We start from the raw sequence: 16,166 nt of genomic DNA on the forward strand, positions 1-16,166 counted from the left end.
GTCTTTAATGTGTGAAGATTTTAATAAAAAATCTTTGTTATATATATATATATATATAAAAAGGAAATTCAAAATAAATAAAAATGTAAAAAAATATTTAGAAATAAAACAAAATTTATCATTACAAAAATGCATTAAATTACTAAAAAAAAAAATCATCCTCATTGGAGGAAAAGGTGTATTATATAAACTGTAAAGTACCATTGTAAGTAAGTGTTTTAATGAAATTGATCTGGCAGATAAAAAGAAAAAAAAAAAAACAAACAAACACTGGATTAAAAAAAAACTAATTATATATATATATATATATATATATATATATACATACACACACACACACACACACACACACACACACACACTGTATCTACTATACACATACATAATTAAAGATAAAATAATATCGTGTTATAAATACAGTATGTCTGAACAGGATGATTTTAGAGTTTATATTTCATATTTGTTGAGCTTTGATGATAAGTGTATCCAAATGTTCAAAAACTGTACATGTAAATGTTGCTTAAGAATACTAATAAGATAACATTGGTAAATCTGAGAACAGCATCATGCACTGTTGCAGGACACAGATGGCAGACAAAATCCTGTATTTTACCAGCTCCATTCAGGTGTTTTTTTATTATGTCACGCTCACATGAGCATCACAGTTGAGTGCACCGCTGACAGGTGCTGCGTACTGCCAACCACTGGACTAATAAATGGACATATCACATATCCTCACGGATATACAGACATTTAAACAACGCTGATGATATCGAGTGGCACAGAGAGAACTTGAGCTTCAGAGGCCAGGGGTTCTCCTGTAAGGAGCACATGATTCAGGTGAAACCTTATAGAGGAACAGCTTGAAGCTACATGAAGACTGCAGGACATGTGCAGCTTTATTTCAAAGTATATTTGAGTAAAATAGAATCACATTTCTATACCTACATTTTTACTAAATTATTTTTACATGTCTCTTTGAACGTATCCTGGTGAATTGAACACTAGAGGTGCTATAACAACAATGACTTTTATTCACTTTCACATAAATCATGAGTAAAACATCAGATTATCAGTTCATAAACACTTCCTCTTTCACCCTGTTCCTCACACGATACTATCATATGACATCTAAACAATTTTACAATAGCGCATGACTCATTTTAACATTTGCATTATATAAGCAACTACATTTACAAGCTTGTTCGGTCGCTCAACTGATAGAGCGTTGCACTTGTGATGTAAAGGAGCAGGATACGAGTCCTGAAGATCTGAAAGTGTCATAGAAGTGACGTGTTAATGACGTGGTTGTGTTTTTCATCTCACATTTGCTTTTTCTGACACTATCGGTTAGGTTTAGGTTTAGGTTTAGGGTAGGGAGGTCAGTTTTGTTGATTTAAAACTCTATAGAGCATTAACCTTAAAAACCTCATCTGTTTGGGAGAACATTTAACTCGCTTTTAGTATCACACAGTAGACATTTCACCTCGGAACTGCCACGATAAGTATAAGTGACCACGTCGTTTTGCCAAAATGTTGCCATAGCCACGTAATTTTTATGAGATCAGGCTGTCCAGATACTATGCTGTGATCTTTTAATGTGAGTGAACATTATTAACCTCGTGCGACGCTGGGTACACATGCGTGGACGTTGTATTTTGGCTTCGCTATACGCAATGCATAATTTCATTTCATTTAAACCGACTGATCTCAGTTCAGGAGACTCTGTGCTGTCAGTAAAGGGTTAAAGTTTCGACGCACCGAGTCATGTGACAAAACAACATGGTGCCAATTACAGAGGAGTTTATGTTTGGTTGAAACACCAACAAAACTACTTCTGGTAAGAAACCTCATTAAGTTTTTACATTGAAATCTGTTTGAGTCAAAAGATTAAAGTCTCTAGTTTCATCCGATATGCCATTTTTAAAATTTGAGTGATTTATAGCGAAACAGCACACTGTTAAACACAATGACCACATGTGTGGACTATGGGCTCATTTCGCTTTAAATATCCTATATTTACTGTACATTATCACACTGAGAATAAATGGATTCATCCAAAAGCTGAAAATGTTGCTTTCAGAGGCTTTATATGGAGTTATGATGAAAATAAGGTGCATTTCAAACTGTTCTGAGACCAGTGCAGACAGACAGCACACTGGAGGTTAAGTCATTCACTAAATAGGGAGCAAGGGAGCATCCTATAGCTCTCTATGCAGTTAAGTGCATTCACTCCTAAAATCTGATCAAAAGTTCAGTTTCAGGCTGCAGATGATGTTTGGATCACTCAACATGTTTGACAGACATGTGACAATGATAATCAGTACATAGATTCAGAATTTATAATGTATCATTTTATTTTAACATGGTTGACAGTGATTGGACGATGCTGGACAATACTTTGAATCTGAATTAATTATACTAATTTCTGATGTAATGTCTGTAACATCTCGAAAACATGAATAACCAACACTTCTGGAAACATAATAACCAATTTGATTTAAAAAAGAAAAGAAAAAAAACTTTCTATAGCTTGGTATTATATAAAAGTTTACGTTTTTTTTTTTTTGCATGTTTTTTTTATGTTTACTAGTTACAAATAAAAAGGGGGAATTGAAAATGCACACAACAGTCACGCAGGGGTCTCAGGCGATCAAAGTGATAGTTCACCCAAAAATAAATATTTGAACCACTGCCCCCAGTGGTCGAAGCTAGAAATGTTGTGAAACGAATGGGCACGTGTGAGCTCATTTTTAGTTGTAAATGATTTAATACAGTCAACAGGAATGCATATTTTATTAACTATATGCCCCAACCCAAACCTCAACCCTAAACCTAACCGTCAATATCTGAATCACGCTCATCATTGTTTATGTGAAGACAACTACTCCCTGGTTTCCATAAGACTAGAACCTGAGTCTGAGTTTGGTATAAAAAAAAAAAAAAGGTATTTGATTACATACAAAAATGTCTGATGGGGATGGTGCTCGTCAGTAATTCGGCTAAATCAGATTGATATCAGGGTAAATGAAGTTTCAGAAGCAACATATCAATTTCCTGTGTGATTATGTTGAACAACCACCCACAACACCAGAGCAATGTAGAGTTAATGCATGGATAAACTACACAGGAAATGTATAGTTGGGGCATTTATTTTTTAAAGCCAAAAAATTTAGATTTGTCCTTAACAAAAAGAAATGACTATAATACAGAAATTAACACATGTGTGAATTGGTTCTTGATTGAATTCACATGTTTATTCATAAGAGCAAAAGGCTGAGAGAATAAACTTTTAGAATGAACATTTACTCTAAGTCAAATAACATCCATGGCTTGTGCACGCATCATGCAGTGAGCTTTCAATTAAGGGTGTTATTAAAATAAATCAGAAATAGAGCCCCTCTGAATGTTGTGCTGCTTATTAGAAAAATTTAATAAATCAAACTCAAACTCCCACACATGAGTTCAAAAGATCTGTGGAGCACACACACACACACACACACATAAAACCTGCCATCCAAAATAGTTAAACTATTCAAAACAAAAATGGCAAACATCTAGTTTATTCCTTATTCTCGTCTGCATTTGCAAGCACACACAGATATTTAAAGAATTGAGGGATGTCAATCAGATCGCAGGTTTTGTGGTAGAGGAGGATTTACACACATCGCAGACCTGATTTCTCATAAATGTAGATTATACACATAAACCTAGGCATTGCTAAATGGTTGCCAGGGTGTTCTGGGAGGTCGCTAGGTGGTTGTCATTAGGACTGGGGAAATTTTCAGATTAATCGTGATCTTCATTTGAACGATTCCGTTCTCTATTCTTAAAATCACAAGACTGATCTTTTTCAACCTCTGGTTAATCTAGTTATCAGACCAAAAGGAAAATGAGTCAAGAGAGAAACTACACAAAAATAACGTCAAAATATCAAAATAATCACTAAAACAATGTTTACATAGTAGCTAGTATTTTGTTGTGCTGTAAAACTTGGCATTGGGAATCATTAAATTTCTTTCAAGTTTAGGTAAAATGGACATTCTACTTGAAATATAATTACATTAATCAAAATCTGTATCAGATCGGATTAAATCGAGAGTTTGTGAAATGGAACTGAATCAGGCAATCTGTGTTAAATTGAGAACTTGTGAAGCGGAATCAAATTGAATCATAAAATCTTTCGAGTCAGATTGAATAAAAATTAAATCAGGAAATTTATCAGATCGAATTGAGAGCATAGAAATCGAAATTGAATAGAATCTGGAAATCTGTATAAAATGTAATCAAATCAAGAGCTTGTGAATCGGAATCAAACTGAATCATTAAATCTGTATCAAATCAAATCAAATTGAGAGCTAGTGAATTGGTATCGAATCAGGAATTTTGCATCAAATTGAATAATATTGAGAGCTTGTGAATCTGAGGGGCCGTTTACACGACAACATTTTCAACTAAAAACGGAAAACTTTTTATGCGTTTTGGCTGTTTGTTTCCATGACAACGGCGTTTTGGGGCCTGAAAATGCAAACTTTTGAAAACGGGTTTCAAATTGCAAGTTTTTGAAAACGATGCCGTTATCGTCTCCGTGCAAACATACAAAAACGCGAATTTGTGAAAACGATGACGTCATGCGTATGCGTATTACGTGTTCAGTCTATAGGCATGTGCGCGAGTACTTCAAAACAATGCGCGAGACATTCAAAACTACAATGGCGGACTACAGGACTGTGTTTGTGCTGCTCAAGATTTTGAGTTTACTGACGCTTCTCCAGCAAAGTGTAAAACTTCATTGTTTGTATTCACCGCTCTGTGGAAGAATGCTTATGTGCGCAGGCGCTAAGTGTTTCTTTACAAAGTGACATCGCCAACTACTGGTCTGGCATGCATAATACAACGTTTTTAGTTGTTTTTGCGGATCCGTGTGAACAAGGATCGTTTTGACAACGTTGTTGTCTGTATGCGAAACTTTTCAAAACGCAAAGCAAAACGTTTCCGTTTTTAGTACATTGTTGTCGTGTAAACGTACCCTGAATTGAATCTGGAAATCTGTATCAAATCGAATAAAATCAAGAGCTTGTGAATCATAATCGAACCGAGAAATCTGTATCAAAACGAGAGCTTGTGAATCTGAATCAGATTAGGAAATCTAAATCAAATCAAATCAAATCAAATCGAGAGCTAGTGAATTGGTATTGAATCAGGAATTTTGCATCAGATTGAATGACACTGAGTGCTTGTGAATCTGAATCGAATCAGGAAATTTACATCTGATCGAATCAAACTGAGAGCTTGTGAATCTAAATAGAATCGCAAAATCTGTATGAAATTGAATCAAATCAAGAGCTTTTCAATCAGAATCGAATCGGGAAGAGCTTGTGAATCGGAATCGAATCCGGAAATGTATCAATGCCCATCCCTTGTTGCCGTATCTAAAAAAGCCCACAGCCAAGTAAGTCTCTGTGATATTCTCCTCCTTAAATAGAAGTCTATAGGATATTTCGCCATATGTATTAAGAACGGCAAAAGGGACAATTTTGATTTCATGTTGTAATTAAGAGTGTACCCATAATATCATCAATACATTTTTATCTGTAATTTATAACATCTTGTAAACAGCGAGCTCTTGTTCGATATGCACCCTACATGTGTGCACGCATAAACATGCACGTTCAGTCACAAGACAGCATTCAGTTTGGCAGGAGTTCGTTTTGTGACTTCCTGCTGAGCTGCACAGATCTGTTGCTCGAATCACAGATGTGCTGCTTTTTTTCAATGGCTATTTCGGCTATTTCCCATGGTAACGCCCAACCCCACAACAACAGTGATCCTGAAAAGAACTCTGAATAGAGTAACGTGACACAAATGTGAATCAATGTGGCTTGAGAACACAAGCTCCAGTACAGCACTGGACTCCCTTCTGGAAATGCCACAACTCCTTTCAAATCCCAAATTTCACTGTTACTTAAAAAATGAATGCAATAAACCAGCCAAAATCGCCTTTATACCAACACAAACAGAAAAGCACCCAAAGCACTGTTTGTTTCAGTGGAGCACAAATATCCCAACAAATTAATATTTATTTCCCCCAATATTCTCTGATGTCAGTTTTGTATGCTTTACTGTAATCAAACACATCTGCCTTTCACTCGCTCTTCTGTGCATAAGATCTCACGGTTGCATGTAAATAGTGGAATAATGCATGCAAATATTAATACAGGATTATCAGATACGCTCCAGTGTACATTGATTTTCACAGGAACACAGGATGTGACATCAGTTTGCAACAATGGTACTATGCTACTAAATGTATTCCCACATTCATGTGTACTCTAGGCACATCTATTCAAGGGCAATTATTTACATATCGGCAAATAATTAAAGAGACAGTTCACCCAAAACTGAAAATCCTGTCATCAAGCCATGGTGCTCATGTGATTAAAGTGCCATCCAAAAAAAAAAAAAAAAAAACATTACATGTATTTCATAGACCTCAAGCAGTTTAATAACAGGCAGTTACGGTAGAAGCACCTGACTGAAGTGACACGACAAACACACTGTCCATACTACCTGAATTTGTAAGCACTTCCCCAGTGTTTTCTGTCTGCGTCTAGGTTAATGACTTTTAATTTAAAGCATCACTCATCTTCAGTCATTTATTACTGTCAACATCTGGTGTCACGTATCAGTATCACATCACTCCAAAAATACCTTGCCTACATTACCCTTTACACCAGTCCAGAATAAATGACTTTCCAATCAATTGTTTGCTGTGGGCTGTGCAAACAGATCTTCTATATTCTCCTCCAAGACTGGATCAATTTTGCTGTGGTTACTTACAGATTCTTATAGAAAACACAAATGTGTTATCTTGTGCAAAGCATTAAAAATAACTGTAACTACAGTGTTTGGGGAAGGGGTGTGTGGGGGGGGGGGGGTTGGGGGTCAGGTTTAAGTGGTTTACAAGGACTTTTTTTTAGGTTACAAGCTGGTAATTACAAGGGTATTATGCTATAAATGTGGTTTATGAGGACATTTTTAGTGTCCCCATAAATCAAATCGCTTAAAAAACATACTAAACGGTGTTTTATTGAAAATGTAAAAATGCAGAAAGTTTTCTGTGAGGGTTAGGTTTAGGGGTAGGGTTAGGGTTAGTGGATAGAATCTATAGTTCGTACAGTATAAAAATCATTATGTCTATGAAGAGTCCTCATAATGATAGCTGCACCAACATGTGTGTGTGTGTGTGTGTGTGTGTGTGAAATCCTTCATTCTTCTTTATATTCTTAATCCTACTCAAAAATGTCCTGCAGCTGATTCAGATCAAACCGCCTTATCTGATATCTGTGATATCTTGGTTTGGTTTATAGGCTACTTTCTCAGCAATTTGAGAATTAAACTTTGATGTCATTTTAGCCTATGTAAATGTAAAGATGTCATTATAGCCTTTGGATTCCCAATGACATTATGAAGGCTTTTGGATATCCGATGACATCATAAAGGCTTTTGGATACTTGATGACATCACAAAGGATTTTGGATATCTGTTGACATCATAATGGCCTCTGGATATCTGATGAATTCATAATGACTTTTGGATACTTGATGACATCATAATGACTTTTGGAATATCTAATGGTGTCATAATCGCCTTTGGATACCTGATGATGTCATAATGATTTTTGCATCTCTAATGATGTCATAATGGCCTTTGGATACATGATGATGTCATAATGACTTTTGCATATCTAATGCTGTCATAATGGCCTTTGGATATCTGATGATATCATAATGACTTTTGGGTATCTGATGACATCACAAAGGATTTTGGATATCTGATGACATCACAAAGGCCTTTGGATATCTGATGACATCACAAAGAATGTTGGATATCTGATGACATCACAAAGGCTTTTGGATACCTAATGATGTCTTAATGGTATATGGATATGTTATGACATCACAAAGGCTTTTGGATACTTGATGACATCACAAAAGATTTTGGATATCTGATGACATCACAAAGGATTTTGGATATCTTATGACATCACAAAGGCTTTTGGATACCTGATGACATCATAATGACTTTTGGATATCTAAGGATGTCATAATGGGCTTTGGATACATGATGATGTCATTATGACTTTTGCATGTCTAATGATGTCATAATGGCCTTTGGATATTTGATGATATCATAATGACTTTTGGATATCTGATGACATCATAAAGGCTTTTGGATATCTGATGATATCATAATGACTTTTGGGTATCTGATGACTTCACAAAGGATTTTGGATATCTGATTACATCACAAAGGGTTTTGGATATTTGACAATGTCTTAATGGCATTTGGATATCTGATGACTTTTTAATGGCTTTCGTAAAATGTATGTTGTCACAATAGCTTTTGGATACCTAATGATGTCAAAACGGCCTTTAAATACCTGATGATGTCATAATGGTCTGTATGTTTTAGATGCTAATGTCTGATGTCATAACGGAATCTTTCTCTCATTCCCTTGACTTTTCTTATTTTCTGGATAATTTGACCAAAAATTATTCCTTTGCGCCAAAGAAATGCACATTTTTTTCCAGCATCTCATCATTTGGTGATAACTATGTGTTTGACGGGTTACCGTTTCTTGCTGCGGTCAGAGCAGCTGCCGTTTGATTTTGAAATGTTATAGTTCCAATAGGAAAGGGTCAAAGATCAACGTGTTTCTTCTTTTCCATACAGAAAGTAATTTATCCTTTGGGAATGAGGGGCATTTCACAGGCCGCACTGTAAATTAGATGGTGTTTGAATGGAGGTCACTCAGTGGACGGCACACTCAAGTACAGAGAGCCACTAAACGTATAGAGTGCTAAATTTGTGATCAAACTGCATGTTGCTTTTAAAGTCCAAATAAATTAATGGTCCACAATTCGCAAAGCACAGCAGAAGAACATAAAACCTGGAAGCCTTTGGTGTACTAATTTACGACACACCCTCGCCATTCAAGGAGAGATCTGTAGATATTATTTACTCGGGTTGCCCACAGCACCAAGTAGGCAAGCACTGGTGTACAGTTAAAAAGCTAAATTAATAGCACAAAACAACCCACAACATGACTTAAATAACAAATAAGTATTGAGTTTGAAAGATGGCTTGGAGTCATTTTAAAGCCTCTAATTCCAATGTACCACTGGTTAATTTACTTCTGAAAGTCATGGAAGGTTAATTCTCAACTGGATTAACACAAAATTCTTACTGCATAATCTAATAGAGCATAATCCGCCAGAAATAAAATAAGGGAAAAACAATTACAATCACTTCATATCACTATAATCAACATACTGTATATATATATATATATATGTGTGTGTGTGTGTGTGTGTGTGTGTGTGTGTGTGTGTGTAATTACAATATAATTCTGTCATTATTTACTCACCATTATGTCTTTCCAAACCTATATGACTTTCTTTCTTCTGTAAACACAAAATTAGATGTTGGTCAGTATTTTTGCCTCAGTCACCATTCACTTTCACTGTATCCTTTTTTCCCATACAATAATAGTAAATGGAGAATAAAGGTTGAAATATACCAGCGAGGGCTGCTGAACTGTAGATACAGTTATACTGTAGATATGCCGTGTATTTTACCACTATATTTTACTCCGCACACTGTAATTAAAATGCAGCTAAATTTGTTGTGTTTTGAGAGCTGAAGATGCTCATCTACTCCATAAGAAAATGGTAAAAGGACATAGGTATGTGAAACTAATGTGAGTGGCATTTAAACTTCACAGTGAAGAGGGATCTGGACGGCGTGCTGTATAAATGTCAGCCAAGCAGAAGCTTTATGAGCAAATACAACATGTCTGTGCACTGTAATTTTCCCAGCACAAATATTCCGGCAATACCTGCACACAAGCCATTAGAGCAGAGTACAGAGAATTATTACAAATGCCCAGCTCCTTTAGCTTTAGACCTCATCTGACAACTTCACAAGACATGAGGTCAGTCCACTCGGTGATATGTTAAAAGCAGCAAACATATTATCAATTTCCCTACATAATACTTGAAATAACTGAATTCACTGACATGATTGTCTTTTAGAGACATTCATATGATATGCTAAACAAATATACATTTAAAAAAAACAAATCAGCAATAAGGTGCATATTAAATATAAACATAAAACAAGTAGTTCCGGTTCTAGCTTCTGATTGGTCAATATTTAGTCAGTATTCCAGTCATGTTAAAAAACAATTTAGTAACAGCTTTGATGTGAAACAAGTAACATAGTAACGTTTTCGAAACGCCTTCATTTTCAATGAGGAAAGCGACAATAGAGCATGAATGAGAGGTGTTAACATCGCAAAATTAATGAATTTTTAAACTAAAATGTATTAGTATGGACACGGCAATGGTGCTTTCCTCTTTGGAAAACGATGACTTTGGGTAACTGAAATGAAGGTTTTTGATCTGGACATGGCCTTATAAATATCGTATAATCAGTTCTTTTGAATCTACAGCATGAAACATACTGTGTAACCAGTGTAGTCCGATTCCCAATCAAATGACTCGTATAAGTCGGTTCTTTTGAATCTTCAGCATGAAACATACAGTGTGACCAGTGTAGTCCAATTACAAATCAAATGACTCGTATAAGTCAGTTCTTTTGAATGTACAGTATGAAACATACTGTGTGACCAGTGTAGTCCGTGAATTCCTGGGACAATTTACGTAAGAATGCATACATGGATGTTTTACACGCTAATTTGTTTAGCTGAAATTTAATTATACACAAGGTCATTAGCATTTAGTTTGTTTATGTGCTTATTTATTCATACAATTTGTGACTATAAGCATCAGTGAATCTTTGTAAAGTATTTTGGATGAAACACACATTTACTGTAAGCTCCTGGAGTAATGGTCAGTCGAAGAGAATATAGACCAAAAAACAGCTTTGGTCTGAACTCAATAACTGTGGCTTGACAGAGCTTAACGCCAGAGAAAAATTGCATTGGATTATTGCGCTGGTCATTTATCAGCGTCAGCTGACCGGTCAGATGAGGGCCAGACCTGTGGCTACTGTCTGTGAACCTGTACACACACCAGTGCATGCAGGGATACCTCTACCTTTATGTGCTGTCCAGATGGATTGATGCATTTTAAAAGACAATGCTCAATCCCAATAAGGCCTTAAAGTGGACTTTGATGTAAAGTCTTCAGTTACTTGTGAATTGCGTTGTTATAAAAACGTAAATGCACTTGCACATTCACGTCTCAAACATAAAATTTGAAATCCTGTAGCTATTTATGTGGTAATTTGGATGATGCTGTTATAATTCACACAAAAGCAGTTTAATATTGAAGGTACCTTGAAATACCTCAAAAGGACTTTGTACAACTGACAATTTCTACATGGCAAATTCAGGCACTTTTGATGTAATTACGATCTTGTTACGTGACACATTTATTAACACTAGACAAGTAGATCTGAAATGCCTTATACATTTTTCTTCAATCATATATAAGAACAAGATTATCCATCATATCTGCCATATATAGTGTTGGCAACAATAATTCATTAGACATGTACTATTAGTGGAGTTTGCTGAGGCAATCATCACTAGTAATATTGCTCATTTTTACAGTGATTTGAACAAATCCTAAACACTAGGTATTAAACTTCAGTGTGCAACTTGTCTTGCATCATTTATGCTACAGACATGAATAGGGATGGGAACAGAGAATGTTTCAGAGAAAATACCAGAACCAAATGATTTTCATGAACAACGTAGATGGGTCACCATACTACAATACACGGACAGTTTCCTGCACTAATATTCAGCAGCAACACTACTGAATCAGCAGGACCTGTGTCATTTGATTCCCAGATGAATGACTCTTGTGAGGTGGTTCTTTTGAATCTAGTCTGATTCCCAAATCAACAACTCTTAGCCGGTACTTTTGAATCAACAATGTGAAACATACAGCACGACCAGTGTAGTCCAATTCCTGAATGAATTATTCTGAGTCAGATCTTTTGAATAAACAACATGTGAAACACAGTGCGACTAGTGTCGTCCAATTTATGAACTAATGACTCTTATGAGCTGGTTCTTTTTAATTAACGTGTGAAACAGCACGACCAGTGAAGTCCGATTCCCGAACTAATGACTCTTGTGAGCTGGTTCTTTTGAATTAATGTGTGAAACAGTGCAACCAATGAAGTCTGATTCCCGAACTAATGACTCTTATGAGCTGGTTATTTTGAATCAACATGTGAAACAGTGTGACCAGTGAAGTTTGATTCCCAAACGAGTTACTCTTATGAGCTGGTTCTTTTGAATCAATGTGTGAAACAGTGTGACCAGTGTAGTCCAATTCCTGAATGAATGAATGACTCTTATGAGCTGGTTCTTTTGAATCAACAACATGTGAAACGGCACGACCAGTGTAGTCAGATTAGCAAACGAATAACTCTTATGAGTTGGTTCTTTTGAATCAATGTGTAAAACAGTGCGACCCGTGAAGTCTGATTCCCGAAGGAATGACTCTTATGAGCTGATTCTTTTGAATCAACGTGTGAAACAACGCAACCTGTGTAGGGCAATTCCCGAACTATTGACTCTTATGAGCTGGTTCTTTTGAATCAATGTGTGAAATAGTGCGACCTGTGAAGTCTGATTCCCAAACAAATGACTCTTATGAGCTGGTTCTTTTGAATCAACATGTGAAACAGTGTGACCAGTGAAGTCTGATTCCCGAACAAATGACTCTTATGAGCTGGTTCTTTTGAATCAACATGTGAAACAGTGTGACCAGTGAAGTCTGATTCCCGAACAAATGACTCTTATGAGCTGGTTCTTTTGAATCAACATGTGAAACAGTGCAACCAGTGAAGTCTGATTCCTGAACAAATGACCCTTATGAGTTGGTTCTTTTGAATCAACGTGTGAAACAGCGCGACCAGTGAAGCATGATTCCCGAACAAATGACTCTTATGAGCTGGTTCTTTTGAATTAACGTGTGAAACAGCGCGACCAGTGTAGTCCAATTCCCAAATGAATTATTCTTATGAGTCAATTCTTTTTAATCAATAACGTGAAACACACAGTGTGACCAGTGTCGTCCAATTCCCGAATTAATCTTATGAGTCGGTTCTTTTGAATCTACATAGTCGGCCTTCATGAATTTCAATGACTTTCTAAAAAAATGCAATCTGAATTAAATCACATTTTCATCTGAAAAGGGTTTTCTTTGTCATAAAGATAATCTTTTGAAAGATTTTCAAAATATTTGGAATATTTTCCAAATATTCATAATCAGTCGTGTTAAAAAATAATATTTTACTTTTTAATACATGTTGAAGCACCTCGGGGTCCTTTTCCTTGATTTGATTTAATTTCCTCTCTCTCTCTTTCTCCTCCCTGGCAGAATGGCTCCAAATCCAGCTTTGCGCATGACAAATGGCTATTTTCACCACGCCGCTCCACTTGTCTGAAGTGACACCTGTTTCTGTGCACTAATCTTGCGATGACAAGAGTCGAGCTGCTCTGAGCAAACTATTTACCCCTCCATGTAAATACCTATTAGCCTCAGAAGGCTCTCCTTCCACCCGGTCCTATTGCTGTCCTCTGAGAAAATATGTCTTGGGGCATTTTTGAGCTGTTGAAGCGAGACAGTACAGGGTAAAGTGCTGGCGTAGCAACCATCATGATGTGACATTGAGGAGACAGAAAAACTGACACATGGGCTGCATTTAAATTACAACACACTGACAGACTGATGGGGAAAACTGCATGAATATGGTATTAAATGAATATTTATTATTGTCACTTAGGCATGTGTTTGACGTAACTTGAGCGGTTTACCGATGGTGACCGAATATTAGTGTGCACTTGTTTTTCTTGTTATGACAACATGTCCAGGTCACATTTCACCCTAAAATAACACAATTTAGAACCATTAAGAATTTTAGCATTGTGAAGTTATTTTCATGACAACTACGCACATTTCCTCACAAATTCTCATTATTGTTATGTGTCCGTTCTCATTACTGTTGTGTTATTTTTCCCCTTTATTTCCCCTAATTCCCCTTATTGTTGTTGATGATGATTCTCATTACATTTTCATTACTGTAATACAGTATTTTTATTGTTTAACAGTACTAAAAATACTGTAATATAATGTTCAGAAATCAAAGGCTGTAAAAAGTGCTACTATGATGTATAAATACTTTACAACAAAATATATCATTACTTTATGGCATTGCAAATGGGATTTTTTTATTATTCCCATTATTGTCGATGGTGATCATTAGATTTTAATTACTGTAAAACAGTATTTTTTATTTTATTTTTTATTTTTTAGAGCTGTCGGAATTAATGTATTTACCGTTAAAACAGCATAAACACCTGTTGGGAGGGTGGAACTTTTGTCATGTGTAATGAAGACCCAGGTTCTAATCTACTCAAAAGCAACTTTATATTTTAACAAATAAAGATTGCAGCCGCACTTCAGTGGACATATCTCTTGAGTTGGGAACCAAGGCCGAAGATTACAGGGGGGATGGGGGTAGGTAACCCCCCAGTAATCAAAACAAGCAAATTTATGCCATTGGTGGGGACACATTTGTTTGCATTTTTCTTTGCGATTCCACTGGAAAGGAGCGTGAGCTGCAGAACACAAACAAAATCTCCATAAGGTTTGTTTTACATTTTTCAGTTCTAAAAGAAATAAACGTCTTTAAACAGAATCTAGTTTTTTTTTCAACACAAACACTTTGTTTTACTTTGTAATTCATGAATTACTATTAATGTCAATCATGTCACAATAACAGAATCTAAGATTTAAAGTAATGTGTGCCTTAACATGAACTTATGTCAAAATATTACTGTATCCATGAAACATGGGATGTTATATGAGATTTCAAGAAGACAACAGGATTTCTTTTTTCTTTTTTTGATTTTTCCCCTTTTTCTCCCAATTTGGAATGCCCAATTCCCAGTGCGCTTTTAAGTCCTTGTGGTTGCCTCAGTCCAGGTGGCGGAGGATGAATCCCAGTTGCCTCCGCGTCTGAGATCGTCAACCTGCGCATCTTATCACGTGGCTTGTTGAGCGTGTTGCCACAGAGACATAGCGCGTGTGGAGGCTTCACTCCATCCACCGCGGCAACCACGCTCAACTCACCACACGCCCCACCGAGAACGAACCACGTTATAGCAATCACAAGGAGGTTACCCCATGTGACTCTACCCTCCCTAGCAACTGGGCCAATTTGGTTGCTTAGGAGACCTGGCCGGAGTCACTCAGCACACCCTAGGATTCGAACTAGCGAACTCCAGGGGTGGTAGCCAGCGTCTTTACCACTGAGCTACCCAGACCCCGATGACAGGATTTCTTAGGGACAAAACATGTTTTTATGTTTTTCTAACTCTAAGTTATAATAACTAAAAAGCTAAATAATTTACAGTTCTGGTGTTGGCTATCTCTTTTTAAACCCTCTTTTCTAGCATAAAGAAGCAGTACAGTTGCACTAATAATCCTCACAATGTATCCTCAACTTTTTTAATACACTGTTTTCAGTGCCTGTGTTTCAAAGGTGAAAAATGACACTTCAGGCTTGATAAATAAACACTCCCTCAAGACCGGGAAGGGAAATTGGGTTCGAAAAATAAATAATTGAGTCATTGAGGGTTAAGACTGTGAGAGCGCCCTCCCTACCTCTAAAATGATGACAAAATATTTTATCAATGCCTTTTAAATTATTGACCCTGATCTAAAACAGCTAACAGACCTCTGATGGAGTGAGGAACCTTTGGCTTTTTTTCCATACAAATCTAGAAGCTTCCGGGACATTTCAGCAAAACATTTTTAACCTCAAAATAGAGTCAAGGAGCCACAGCTGTGCTAGACCAAATCTCAATTGACATTAATATAAAGAACATTTTGGTTGAAAGGTTTTTTATATTGCAAATATGAACCCTTCAGTTCTTAGAAGGTAATGACAGATTAATGCGTTTCTCATTAGATAATAATCTTTCTGTCTCGAGAATGTATTTCATCTCCAGTCACCTCTGGGACAAGATTAGGTCATTCATCAGCTCAAAATCTCTGTTCAGTAATCATTTGGTTAAATATCTCCACATAGATGCCTGAATGACATATATGTAC

The sequence above is a fragment of the Myxocyprinus asiaticus genome, chromosome 43 (assembly GCF_019703515.2).
Source record: "Myxocyprinus asiaticus isolate MX2 ecotype Aquarium Trade chromosome 43, UBuf_Myxa_2, whole genome shotgun sequence".
NCBI classification, from domain to species: domain Eukaryota; kingdom Metazoa; phylum Chordata; class Actinopteri; order Cypriniformes; family Catostomidae; genus Myxocyprinus; species Myxocyprinus asiaticus.